The sequence below is a fragment of the Macaca nemestrina genome, chromosome 2, assembly GCF_043159975.1.
Source record: "Macaca nemestrina isolate mMacNem1 chromosome 2, mMacNem.hap1, whole genome shotgun sequence".
Lineage (NCBI taxonomy): Eukaryota > Metazoa > Chordata > Mammalia > Primates > Cercopithecidae > Macaca > Macaca nemestrina.
The window spans coordinates 191761468-191774121 of record NC_092126.1 but is presented as its reverse complement, the minus strand read 5'-3'; the positions used below and the strand labels follow the sequence as shown (position 1 = coordinate 191774121).

Genomic DNA, 12654 nt, shown 5'->3' with positions numbered 1-12654 from the left:
AAATGGCAGGAAAAACAAGACTCAATTTTCATTTTTTCAAAAGTGGCAAAAATCGAATATTTATTCCAAAATATCAAAGTAAAATATATACTCCAGGAAAATTAATTATATATTTTTTCTCTGAGTGACCACCCCCTGAAAACCAACGTATATATGTCTCCAAGATGTATGCAGTCCTCACTACAGGAAACTAGAGGTCTGCTATCCAGTGAAAATCTGTCAATTCTTCTATGCAACTTGGAGTTTCTTTGTTTAAATAATATCAAATTCTACTTAAATCATATTACTAAAAGTGTTCTAATTTTCTTCACTGGAGAAATACACTATAGTTGAGGTTTAAAATGGTACCACATTGTACACAATAATAGGGATCTTGATATATAATAATTTCATCAGAAAACTTCATATCTGGATTTGATTTCATAGTTTCCCTTTATTCTTTTCTAAATCATGAATTAGAAGTTTATATTTAAATGGTGATTCTGCTGTACAAATGGAATAAACTAGCTCTAAATAATATAGATGATTTTACTATGGATTATGATCTGGTTTGCCTTAAAAGATCCATTTATTATTTTAGGTTTTTGCATTTTCTTCCGTGTTATTTTTTAATGCACTACTAACCGTTGTCTTTCTCTAGTTAAGCACATCAATTCGTCAACTAAAATATGTACAACCTCTGACACTTTCTTCAGAAGATGATTTTGTTGCCATAGTGGCTTTTAGCTTGGAGATTTCTGACATTCATGGGATCTCATTGTTTCTTCTAGCCCTTTTAATTTTTTATTGGATAATAAAACCAATGACTTTCACTCAGATTAACAGTTAACCAATTCATGAAAAACTATAAAGAACTAATTGCATTAATTGTATGATTTTTTTCTCTGATTGAAATTTGGGTTAGATGTGATTTCACTTTATATATGGTAGCTACTAACACTTGTTAAAGGATTTTCTTAGAGAAAGAAGTGGCTAAGACAGGCATGATTAAATAGAAGAATGAATGCAACACAAATATTAGTAGCAGGTTTTCTTAAAGTATTTTTTGTCTTTATTCACATTTGGTATCTTGATTATATTCTGTTTTTTAGGTAAAATATTGCCTATCTAAATTATCATAAAATTTAAACTTTTCAAAACTTCAGGAAAAAATTAGAATATATATTTTAGATAAGAATTAAATAAAATGAAACTCCAAAATAGATAGCCTTACCAGAGAATTAGAGAAAAACCTCTGTCTGCTCTTAAGCCTGCATCTATCATGCAAACAATGATATTTATTATTTTCATTTTTTCTCTATAAAGTGCATAGTTCAGTTAAATCCTCTTAAGGATCTAGCAAGTCCATGAAGTTAGCTTAATTGCACTGGGTATCAATGTACATTTACTTACAACAAACATTCTAGTCAATTATCTGAACATTATGCAGTCTTGACTTTTTAAATTATTGGTAATCCATGAACAATAATAAATATAAGGTGTTGATTTTTAATATAAGGATTAACAATGTAAAAGAAAGAAAAATCGAAATAGCATTGACCTTTGAATTTTTTCAAATGTTGCTATCTATTATACATGTGCATTCATATTTGAATAAACAATAGTAAGATAACGAGGAAGAAAGTAACTTCCCTCAATCCTTGAACTTTATTGTTATCACAACCTAAGAAACAGTCTTAAATTTTGCACATACAACTACGAATATATATAATAGAACAGCTTTATAATGCAAATAAACTACTGAAACCCATAGCACTTACCCTAAATATATATTAATATGTCCAGCTAATTCAAATAGGCCCTTGTAAGATATCTCCTAGTTTAATTATCATGAACATTATTTGAAAGCTGTCCATACCATAGTATGTTAGGTGAGTGCTTTAGTCAGGGTTCTCCAGAAAAAAACAGAACCAATAAGAAGGTAGATTAGATAGATAGATAGATAGATAGATAGATAGATAGATAGATATTCTAAAGAGCTGTTTTATACAACTGTGGAGGCTGAAAAGTCCTAAGATGTTCAGGGTGAGTCGATAAACTGGAGACCCGTGAGAGCTGATGATGTACTTTTAGTTCAAGTTCAAAGGCCTAAGAAACAGCAGAGTTCTACTTCAAAGGTTGCCAAAATCAAGACACAAGGAGAACTGATACTAAGCAGGAGAAATTTTGTTACTTGTGGGAGGACAAGCCTTTTGGTCCTATTTAGGATTTTAACTGATCAGATGAGGCCTACCCAGGTTAGGAAGAGCAATCTGTTTGGCTCAGTCTATTGATTTAAACGTTAGTCTCACCCAAAACAACCTCTCAAAAACATCTAAAATAATGTGTGTTTAAATATCTGGATACCATGTGGCCCAAATTGACACATAAATTAATCATCATAGATGCGAATGAAAATTTCCTATTCTAATTCATTATCACATTTGATCAAATAAGATACAATTCTCAATTTGCTATCCCATCATTAGTAAGCTACAGTAAAAATTATTTCTAAATTATGTGTTTTCAATGATTGCTACATATAAAATGCAATGAAATTCTGTTTACATTGAAACATTTTATTCTTAAAGGGGAAGAAGCCAAATATTTACTGAGCACCATCTATGTGACAGATATTGTACATACTTCACAACTGAAAACTATAAGTGAGTTTTCTATAATTATTTTAATAATAAAAGCAAGATCTATATTCCAAGTGAGGAGTATGTAAGATTCATTGTCAAAACTTTCCTCACAAGTTATCATTATATCTCAAGGAGTATTCTCAGGATGCTCCAGATTTTGTGTAAAGACATCAAACTTTCAGAGCAACAGTAGCAAGACGGAAAAATTCTCCAACTAAGACTGTAACTTAATAACAGTATATTAGCCAAAAAGCTTTACAAGGACTTCAGAAACCAGCTTAGAAGTTGCCATACCCAGAGACATGCATCAAGCCGAGAACAACTGACATGAAACAATTAAGAGAAACTATTGGATTTCATTCATAATAGCCCTTCCCAAACCAGCACAGCTTGGTGCAATTAAAAAAAATGCCCAATTGACAGCTTCTCTCTTGGGAGAGAGAAACAAAGTAGAACACACAACAAATGTTCTGGCTTTTCATGGGGCTGCCTGAGGAATTGGTTTCTGTCTCGTCTGACTCAGAGCACTGATGGAGATACAGCATACGTTGGATGCCTAGGGGTCACTAAGAACAAAGAAGAGCTCTGGAGTTTGTGGCAGCACCAGAGAAACCACAGTAACACAGGTAGATGCTAGAAGAAGCAAGTTATTACAAGATTCTGAAAAAGGATCCAACATACATCTCTAATTGGAAATTTGTATACACAATTCCAGAGAAAATGCATGCCCTGAAAAGTTTGAAAGGTCCCCAGAATCACTGGCTGGGATGATAGGTGAAAGTCTTCTCTTGTATGAAGCCAGTCCATGAAGACTGGGAGAGGTGATTGCTTTATCAAATACTCAAATCTCAGCAAAAAAAAAAAAAAAAAAAAAAAATCATGTGAAGAAACAGAGAAATATGGCTCAATCATGGAAGCAAAATAAATCTTCAGAAACCAACCCTAAAAATGGAGATCAATGCATTACCTCACAAATAATTTAAAATAAATATCTTTAAAATTCAGTAAGCTACAAGAAAACACAGATAGATAGAAACCTTAAAAATCAGGAAAATAATGCAGAAACAAAATGAGACTATAAATAAAGAGATAGAAACTATTAAAAAGAACTAGACAGAAATTCTGGAGCTGAAGAGTACAACAACTAAAATGAAACATTTACTACAGGAGTTCAACAGCAGACATGATCAAGCAGAATAAAATCAGTGAATTTGAAAAGACCTCATTTCATAATATCAAGTCAGAGAAGGAAAAAGAAAAAAGGATGAAGAAAAGCCTATGGGACTTATGGGGTCCCATATATAAATATATATATATAAATACATATATATTTTTATATATATATATAAATATATAAATTTATATATATATAAAAAATATATAAATTACTGGGGAAGTATATAAATTACAGAAGTCCCAGGAGGAAAAGAGAAAGAGAAGGGGTACAAAGAGCTTATGTGAAGAAACAATATCTGACCACTTTCCAAATCTGAGAAAGAAAATGGACATCTAAATTCAGTAACATAATGGGTTCCAACTAGGATGAATCCACAGAGGCCCACAGCTAGACAGACACATTATAATCAAAATGTCAAAAATCAAAAGCAAAAAAAAAAAAAATCTTGAAAGCCACAAGAAAAAAGCAACTCATGACATATAACGGAGCTCCCATAAGATTATCAGTGACTTATTCAGCAGAAATTCTATAGGCAGAAGGGAGCACGCAAATATATGAGGCAAATATTGAATGGAAGGGAGAATAGGAAGCAGCACATTAACAGTAGGTGTTTTCAGTATCTCACTTTCAATAATAGGTCAAACAACCAGGCAAAGGGTCAATAAAGAAACAGAGAACTTGAACAACCCTACAGACTTATTGAACACTACAGACTTATTGGACCTAACAAACATATATACAGAATATTCTACCCAACAACAGTGAATGAACTATTTCAAGAGCTCACAGAACATTCTTCAGGATAGGTAATATGTTAGGTCACAAAGCAAGTCTTAACACATTTGAAAAGACTGAAATCATGCAAAACGTTTTTTCAGACCACAGTTAAATGGACATAGAACCAATAACAAAAGAAATATTGTAAAATACACAAATATGTGGAAATTAAACAACATACTCTTGAACAACCAATAAATCAAAGAAAAAAATCACAAAGAAAATTAAAAACTATTTTGAGACAAATGAAATGGAGAACTCAACATGCCAAACTTATGTCTGAAGCAAAAGCAATACTAAAAGAAAAGTTTATAGTGGCAACTGCCTACATTAAATAAAAAGAAAGCTCTCAAATCAACAACCTGACTTATTTTCTATGCAAGTTTCTTGTTACTATGCAAGTAGCAAGAAAATAAGAACAAAGTGAACTCACAGTTAACTGAAGAAAGGAAATAATAAAAATTAAAGCATAAAAAGGTGAAACAATAGAAAAAGTGATAGAAAATAAACAGAACTCAGAGTTGGATTTTTGAAAAGATCAATATATTTGACAAACACCGAGCTTGTCTAACTAAAAGAGAAGACTAAATAACAAAAACTAAAAGTGAAACAGCAGACACTACAGCTAATGCCACAGAAATAAAAGGGATTATAAGAGACTACTATGAACAATTACATTGCCAAAAAATTGGATAACCTAGAAGAAACAGATAAAGTCCTAGAAATATACAACCCATCAAGACTGAACCACGAATAAATAGAAAATTTGAGTAGACCTATGGTTAGTAAGGAGATTAAATCGGTAATCAGAAACCTCCCAACAAAGAAATGCCCAAGATCAGATGGCTTCACAAGACAACTCCACCAAATTTTTAAGACACATGCACACGTATGTTTATTGCAGCACTATTCACAATAGCAAAGACTTGGAAACAACCCAAATGTCCATCAATGACAGACTGGATTAAGAAAATGTGGCACATATATACCATGGAATACTATGCAGCCATAAAAAAGGATGAGTTTGTGTCCTTTGTAGGGACATGGATGCAGCTAGAAAACATCATTCTCAGCAAACTATCGCAAGAACAGAAAACCAAACACCGCATGTTCTCACTCACAGGTGGGAATTGAACAATGAGATCACTTGGACACGGGAAGGGGAACATCACACACCAGGGCCTGTTGTGGGGTGGGGAGAAGGGGGAGGGATAGCATTAGGATATATACCTAATGTAAATGATGAGTTAATGGGTGCAGCACACCAACATGGCACATGTATACGTATGTAACAAACTTGCATGTTGTACACATGTACCCTAGAACTTAAAGTATAATAAAAAAGAAAAAAAGAAAAAGAAAAATTGACACCAATCCTTCTCTAACTCTCCAAAAAAAATGGGAGGAAAGAATACTTTGAAACTCATTTTATGAGGCAAGAAATATGCTGATACAAAAGCCACACAAAGATACTACAAGAAAACTACAGACTAGTAACCAATATTCTTGATGAATATTTTATTAGTCAAGGTTCTTCAGAGAAACAGAATCAATACGATGGATGAACACACACACACACACACACACACACACACACACACACATATATAGAGAGAGAGATATATTTATGAGATTTATTACAGGAATTTGTTCATATGCTTACAGAGGCCAAAAAGGGCCATTATCTGCCATCTGCAAGCCAGAGAACTAGAAAAGCCAGTGGTATAACTTAATCTAAGTCCAAAAGTCTGAGAATCAGAGGAGCCAATGGGGTAAGTCCCAGTCCATGTCCAAAGGCTTAATAACCATGAGAGTGGAGGGAGGAGATGAATGGTGTAAGTACGAGTCGGAGTCTGAACGCCCAAGAGGCAGAAACACTAATGTCTGAGAGCAGAGAAGATGAATGCTTCACTTCAAACAGGAAGAAAATACCCCTTCCTTTGTCTTTTTCTTCTATTCAAGATATAATGTATTAGATGATGCCCACCTGCATTGATAATACATTACGTACATTATGTATTATGTACTCATAATACATTATGTATTATGAGTAAAGATGTATTATGAGTAAAGATGATAAGGCCAGTCATCTTTACTCAGGCTGCTGATTCAAATGCTAATCTATTTCAGAACCACCCTCATAGACACACTCAGAAATAATGTTTTATCAACTATCTGGGCATTCTTTAGCACAGTCACAATGACATATATAATTAACCATCAAAAATATTGATGCAAAAATCTTTGACTAAATACTAGCAAACTGAATTCAACAGCACATTAAAAGGGTTATACACCATCACCAAATGGGATTTATTCCTAAAATGCAAGCATGGCTCAGCTTACAAAACTCAGTCAATGTAATACACCACATTAACATTAAGGATAAAAATTCTATGATTATTTCAATAGATGTGGAAAATGTACATGACAAAAATTACCACACATTCATGAAAAGAACACTCCACAAAATAGGAATAGAAGGAATTACCTCAATATAATAAAAGCCATATATGACAAGCTCACAGCTAACATCATACTCATTGGTGAAAAAGTAAAAGCTTTTCCTGTAAGATTAGGAACAAGACAAGGAGATGTCCACTTTCATGACTTCTATTCAACATGATACTGGAGTTCCTAGCCAGAGGAATTAGGCAAGAAAAAGAAAAAGAAGTGACCAAATTGGCAAAGAATAAATAAATGTATCTCTGTTCACAGATACTATGATCTTCTGTGTAGAAAATCTTAAAGATTCTACGCATACATATAAATTAAAAAAAAAAAAAACCTGTCAGAACTAGTGGAATAATTCAACGAAGTTGCAGGATACAAAGCCTACACACAGAAATCATTTGTATTTTCATATCCTAACAATGAACAATCTGAAAACGAATTAAGAAAATTAAGAAAACAGTCCCACTTACCATAGCACCACAAAGAATAAAATACTTGGGAATAACTTAACTAAGAAAGGAAAAGGCTTGTACATGGAAAACTACAAAACATGGCTGAAAGAAATTAAAGATGACAAAACAAATGGAAAGACATCTCATATTCATGAATTAAAAGATTTATTAACATTGTGAAAGTGCCCTTATTACCCAAACCAATATACAGATTCAATACAATCCCTACCAAAATCCCAATGGCATTTTTTTTTTTTGCAAAAATAGAAAAAAACCCACAAAATTTATATGGAATCTCAGAGGACAACAAATAGGCAAAACAATCTTGAGAAAGAAAAACAAAGCTAGAAATCTTACAGTTCCTGTCTTCAAAATGTATTACAAAGCTACAGCAATCAAAACTCTATGGCACTGGCATAAAGGCAGACATATAGACCAGTGGAACATAATAGAAAGCCCAGAAGCATATGGTTAAATAATCTCCAATAATGGTGCCAAGACTACACAATGTGGAAAGGGTAGTCTCCTCAACCAAAGATGTTGTAAAAACTGAATATCCACATGAAAATAATTAAGTTAAATTCTTACTTTACACCATATATAAAAATCAACTTAAAATGGATTAAAGACTTAAACGGAAGACCTGAATTTGTAAAACTATTAGACGAAAACATAGGGAAGAAGCATCTTGACGTTGGTCTGGACAATAATTTTTTGGATATGACACCAAAAGCACAGGTTAACAAAAGCAAAAATAGAACAATGGGATTACATGAAACTTAAAAACTTCTGCACAGCAGGCCAGGTGTGGTGGCTCACGCCTGTAATCCCAGCACTTTGGGAGGCCGAGGCAGGTGGATCACTTGAGGTCAGGAGTTCGAGATCAGCCTGGCCAACATGGTGAAACCCTGTCTCTACTAAAAATACAAAAAATAGCCAGGCGTCGTGGTGGGTGCCTGTATTCCCAGCTATTTGGGAGGCTGAGGCAGGAGAATTGCTTGAACCCAGGGGGCAGAGGTTGCAGTGAGCCAAGATCACACGCCTATACTCCAGCCTGAATGACACAGCAAGACTCCGTCTCAAAAAAAACAAAAAAACAAAAAAACTTCTGCGCAGCAAAGGAATCAACCAACAGAGTGAAAAGGCAACCTATGAAGTGAGAGAAAACACTTATAAAACACATATCTGATAAGCAGTTAATACCCAGTATATGTACAGAACTCAGAGAACACAACAGCAGAAAATCAAATAACCTAGTTAAGAATGGGCAAGACTTGAATAGACATTTCTCTTAAGTTATACAAATACTCAATAGGCTTATAAAAAGATGCTCAACATCATGAGTCATCGAGAAATGTAAATCGAAACACAATGAAATATCACTGCACACTCATTAGAATATCCACTATTTAGAAAACTCATAAAACAACAAGTGTTGGGAGGATGTGGAAAATTGGAGCCTTTGTGTGTTGATGATGGGCATATAAAATAGTGCAGCTGCTCTGGAAAGCAGTATGAACATTCCTCACAAAAGTAAAATTACCACATGACCCACAAATACCATTCCTGGGTATATATATCCAGAATAATTGAAAACAGGATCTTGAAGAGATGTTCCCACACCTATGATCACTGAAGCATTATTCACAATAGCCAAGAAGTGGAAGTTACCTAAATGTCCACTGATGGGTGACTGGATAAAGAAAATGTGAAAACAAGAAGAAAATGTGGTATATACATACAAGGGAATATTATTCAGCCTTAAAAAAAAAAAAAAAAAAAAAAAGATGGCTGGGCGCAGTGGCTCACGCCTGTAATCGCAACATTTTGGGAGACCAAGGCAGGCAGATCAGGAGGTCAGGAGATCGAGACCATCCTGGCTGACATGGTGAAACTCTGTTAAAAATACAAAAAGAATTACCTGGGCATGGTGGTGGGCACCTGTAGTCCCAGCTACTTGGGAAGCCGAGGCAGGAGAATTTCTTGAACCTGGAGGGTGGAGGTTGCACTGAGCCGATATCATGCCACTGCATTCCAGCCCTGGTGACAGAGCGAGATTCTGTCTCAAAAAAGAAAAGAAAAAAAGACATCTTGTCACATAGTAAAACATAGATTAACCTTGAAGACATTATACTAGGTGAAATAAGCCGATCACAAAATGACAAATGCTAAATGAAATAAGCCACAAAATGCTAAGTGAAATAAGCCAGTCACACAATGACAAAGACTGCATGGTTCCACTTATATGAGATATACAAAATAGTCAAACTCTCAGAAACTAAAAGTGGAGTAGTTATTGCTAGGGACCAGGGAGAGGTGTGAGACAGGATTTGTTGCTCAATGGATATAGAGTTTCACTTTTTCAAGGTGTAAATTGTATAGAGATCTATTGAAGAACAACATATATATATATATATATAGTTCATATGTATATCCTAGATTCTCAGTCTATTCAAACTTAATTTGCTTCTTAAGGCCCTATTCATTCCCACATTTTCATTAAAGCCACATAAAGTTCATATATATAAAACTGTACTGTACACTTAAAAATCATGAAGGTGGTAAATTGTGATTAGGATGGTAAATTTAATTATATGTGCTTTTTACTAAAATAAAAAAAGAAATAAACATTTCAAAAAGTAATTTTAGGCCTAGGATATTAAATATATAGTCTACAAAGTTATTTAGAATGAATCATCCTATTTTCATAGAGTCATTCCATTTATTTCAGCTAAAAGAGGAGAACAAACTGATATAGAAGAATACAAGATTTGTAGTGAGTTAAAATCTCTGGAAAGAAACCATCATTTTGCCACATACAGGTTCTAGGACATTAGCCAAATGATATTACTTCTCCAATCCTGTTTTTTGTTTGTTTGTTTGTTTGTAATAAAAGAAAATAAGATAATGTTACCCACTACTTAGTATGTGATAAGGATTAAATGGAGTAATGTGCCTGAGTTTTCTAGCCCTGTGCTGTGTCTGATCATAGGAGACGATGAATTTTATTTGTCCTTTCCCTTTTCCTTTCAACTCACTGAAAATTGATTGGGTACCCACTCAATTTTCAGTGAATTGAAAGAAAAACCATTCCAAAACCATAAATGGAGGATTTATTAGTTACATAAGAAGTTATTTAATAAATTATTAATTTTTATGTAAAAGTTAATGATGAGTAAGTTATTACAATGTGCTAAGCACTTTATATATTATTGCTTTATATCATATCATTTTGACAACAAACATGAAAAGGGCACTATTATTATTCCCATTACCAATAAGGAACCTGAGGTTTCAAGGATCTAAGTGATATCCAAGGCCCCAGCCATTAACAGTAAGAGCAGAGCTTCATCTGACTCTGAGTTAGCTCTAAAGCTCAAGCTCCCAGCTGCTGCTATACTATACTGTACATGGAGGATGAGCTCAAATGTGTAAAGCAGGCTTGCATAGAAGAAGAAATCCATGAAAATATGAACAATGTTTATCTTTGGGTAAAGATACGAGAACGGAGAAATGTCTAGCAAAGCTCCTTCCCTTCCTGTCCACTTCTAAATTTCCACCTCTTTCAGACTTCCAACACAATGAATTTTATAAAGTTTACCCAATTTCTCTCTCAGTTTTAATACCTCATTATTTAAGGTCTTCTAAAACGATTAACCAATAGGAAATAAGTATAGACTTGAATGACTGATAGTGGTTTTAATGAAAAAGAGAGAATGGACAGGGTCTTGAGAATGGATTAAGTTTGAATAGATTAAGTGTCTAGGAACGGGCTCTGAGGTAAAAATAAGAGGACTTTTGTAACCAATAACAAAATTAGTCATTCTAGAGCAGAGGTTTTGCTTTGAAAAAGTTCAGCTGAAACATGTCAGGAGTCCAGTACGCAATTTCAGACCATTTATGATCCAGATCATTGAGCGTTAAATCATCTTGAAGAACAGTAGATGTTACTTAAGATGGTTGTATTGCAACAGTGTCCAGAGTAGTGCTCCCAGAAGAAGCCTGGTATACCCAGGAAGTAAATGCTAAATCATTTTATGTGTATGTGAAATGTCTAATTGAAACAGAAATGTTGATAAAAAATTATTTCCAGCAGGACAAAGATAGAATAAAAGAGAATTTCTGCCCTCCTCAAATGAATCAGACTCTTACTTTTGCTCATTGTTTTGTTTCACCTAAAATTGTAGGATGAGGCAGAGGCAGTAAGCTTTAAAAAATGCCCATCATATCTCTAAGTAGAAATGAGGAGGCATTGTGCTTTCAGATCTACTCTGTTGTATTGATCTTGCTCTTTGAAAGTATACACATGCAGACGCCACACGCACACCACACACGCAAACACACACACACAGAGATTTTTTTGAAATGGAGAAAAGTAAAGAGAAAAACAAAACAAAAAAAAAATATGTTTAGACTGTTTTCCTCCACTAAGTAAAAGTTGTGTGTTGCTCGTTGGTTTATATCTTGCTTTAGATCTTTGCTTGAACTATAGTTCATCTCATAGGTGTCATATTGTAGTTGAGAAAAGCAGCATTCACTTTGTTAATATTCTGAAACACAGTAGGAAGTGTGTTATTCTTTTCATCTTTCTGCAGAAATTATGTAATTAACACCTAAAACAACTGTTAAGTATATGTAAATATAGATAGAAATATTTTTAAGTAGAAAATAAATTTTGATTTGTGCTATTTAAGTATTTGCACAGTAATCATACAGAACTTTTTCAAATAGTATATACTGTGAATCTTTTCCTGATTACCTGAAGATTTCAGCTAAGTAATTTCTTTTTCTTTAGTTTAAAAGAATGCTAAAAGTCAAAAGTGGTAACATAATCTGCAATCTAAGTGGAATCATGTTGTATAGCATTAGTAATTGTTAAACAGAATTAAAATTTGACTTATTGCAATAAAAATTTGCAAATTCCCAATTAAAATATTCACCCTGAGAGTATAATGCATTTAATCATATTTTAACTTCCCATTTTTGCTTGTACAACATCATTCTTAGTACTGATGTATATCAAGATATTAAATATCTTTTTTTTTTTTTTTACTTACTGGGTATTAACCCATTACTCTCCATAGCTTTACAGAGGTTCCTTATGCGTAAAATCACCTTATTGCAATGCCAACCTGGTAGTGCATTAGCCAAGAATCTTCCCTAGCACACA

The 12654-nt window shown here is 33.6% G+C and overlaps 1 protein-coding gene and 1 long non-coding RNA gene across 5 annotated transcripts in view; one reads left to right on the top strand and one right to left on the bottom strand.

The window, feature by feature from the left end:
* The window catches only part of LOC105477400 (5-hydroxytryptamine receptor 1F), a 206194-nt gene that overhangs the window by 73260 nt on the left and 120280 nt on the right, over positions 1-12654 (top strand). The gene's annotated exons all lie outside the window — the stretch shown is intronic.
* The window catches only part of LOC139362087 (uncharacterized), a 130134-nt gene continuing 121477 nt past the window's right edge, over positions 3998-12654 (bottom strand). Inside the window, exon 3 of the long non-coding RNA XR_011620424.1 lies at positions 3998-9543. This is a non-coding gene — a long non-coding RNA (uncharacterized lncRNA). The remainder of the gene's footprint in view (positions 9544-12654) is intronic.